This window comes from Mustela nigripes, chromosome X (genome assembly GCF_022355385.1).
Source record: "Mustela nigripes isolate SB6536 chromosome X, MUSNIG.SB6536, whole genome shotgun sequence".
Classification (NCBI taxonomy): Eukaryota; Metazoa; Chordata; class Mammalia; order Carnivora; family Mustelidae; genus Mustela; species Mustela nigripes.
In genome coordinates this window covers 27967491-27969169 of record NC_081575.1, presented here as the reverse complement: position 1 = coordinate 27969169, position 1679 = coordinate 27967491, and the positions used below count along the sequence as shown (strand labels likewise).

Genomic DNA, 1679 nt, shown 5'->3' with positions numbered 1-1679 from the left:
TTGATAAATTTTCATAAAATTTTAGATAATATTATAAATTTGTAACCACAATTTTATCACCAAGAAAAAGCAACTATTAAAATGGTAATGGAATTTATTATAGTCTTCTTCAAAGTGTAACTATGCTATTTTGTATCTCTCTTCTTTTATTGGATAATGTATCTTGAACCTGTAGCAATGATGTATGACAAGAACGTAATGCATTAGTCCTGCATTGCATGTTCACGAGGGATTGGAGAAGAAATGACACTGTGGGGCTGCACATCTGGGCAGCAAAGGAAAGTGGGTGTAGGAGCAGAACTGGCCAACTAGAGCCGGGATCTTGGCGGTGGCCGAGCTTGCTGGTAGCACTGGTGGTTTGGTAGGTGGGTTCAGTCTTGTGGGGATGAGGGTGAGGGTAGCTGCGGTCTTGATCCTGCATGATCAGGTGAACAACTGCATCATCAGAGAGACACTCACACTCAAGCTCACGATGGCAGAGCCCAGTAACAAACCAGAAGCAGTAGAAGTCACATTGGCAGATTTCGATGGAGTCCTTTATCATATTTAAAATCCTAATCCTGATGGTCAGTATTTCTTTGAAATTCCACAAGGAATTTCAGGCACATGGTGCTGATGAGTTATTAAAGAGGGTGTATGGGAGTGTCTTGGTAAATCTTGAATGAGGCTTTTTGCCAAATGACCTTGAAAATCTGCCAGCATCCAAGGGTTCCATTGTTTATCGGCTGGCAAGTTGAAATGAAATTGTTTTTGTCTCTGTCTTGGAGAAATTCTTGAATTCCAATAAAAAAGCAAGGAAGGAGGGAACAGGGAAGTTATCTATTATAGGGATGATGAGACCATGTATGGTGAGTGTAAAAAAGGACAGAGTCACAGTAGTCTTCAGCACAATGCTTATGGATGACCATAGTCTGGTCATTGGAAAAGTGTTCATGCTGGAGTTCAAAGGACACAGAGCCAGCACCACAGCCCCTCACATCCTCTTTAGCCACAGGGAACCTCCTCTGGGACTGAAAGACATCAGTGATGCCATGGGCAACAATATTGGCTATGTTCCCTTTGGGTTGTTCCCTTGCCACACCAGTGCCAGTGGAGACAACGCCATCAACCTGATCCACACATTTCAGGACTATCTGCACTACCACATCAAGGGCTCTGAGACCTATGTGCACACACATATTTGGGCAAAAACATCTGACCTTCTCAAAGTGTTGAACAGCGTATGCCCAGATGCTGAGAAAAAAGATGAGAATAATCACAGGGAAGACATTTTCATCCCACTAACTCTTGGGAACAGTAATAGGAGGCAGCTGGTACCTGAAGGCTGCAATACTCGCTGCTGGATAATCTTAGCTTTTCATGTTGCACCTCTTCGGGTTCTTATGGGATTCTCTGTCTTGGTTGCATTTTGTACCCATTTGAAAAATAATTTGCAGAAATAAGCAAGAATTTCATTGTTCTCAAGAATTAAAAAGGAATTTCACTTGATCAACTTCATTCCTTTTCTTTACTTTTCCTCCCTCCTCTCCCCTCCCTTCCCCCCTCTTTTCCAAGTTGTTTCACTTGGCAGTATGTTACTACTAATGAGTTGCTGATAATGCAATTTTAACTGGTTTTCTCCTAAGTACTTGAGTTTGACTCCTATATCTAAGGAAATTTGGTTGAGGTCATTAGTAAAG

The 1679-nt window shown here is 41.8% G+C and overlaps 1 pseudogene; it reads left to right on the top strand.

Annotated features, from left to right (window-relative positions):
- Positions 1-544: 544 nt before the first annotated feature.
- Positions 545-1284, top strand: LOC132007011 (actin-related protein 2/3 complex subunit 2-like; annotated as a pseudogene).
- Positions 1285-1679: the final 395 nt, after the last annotated feature.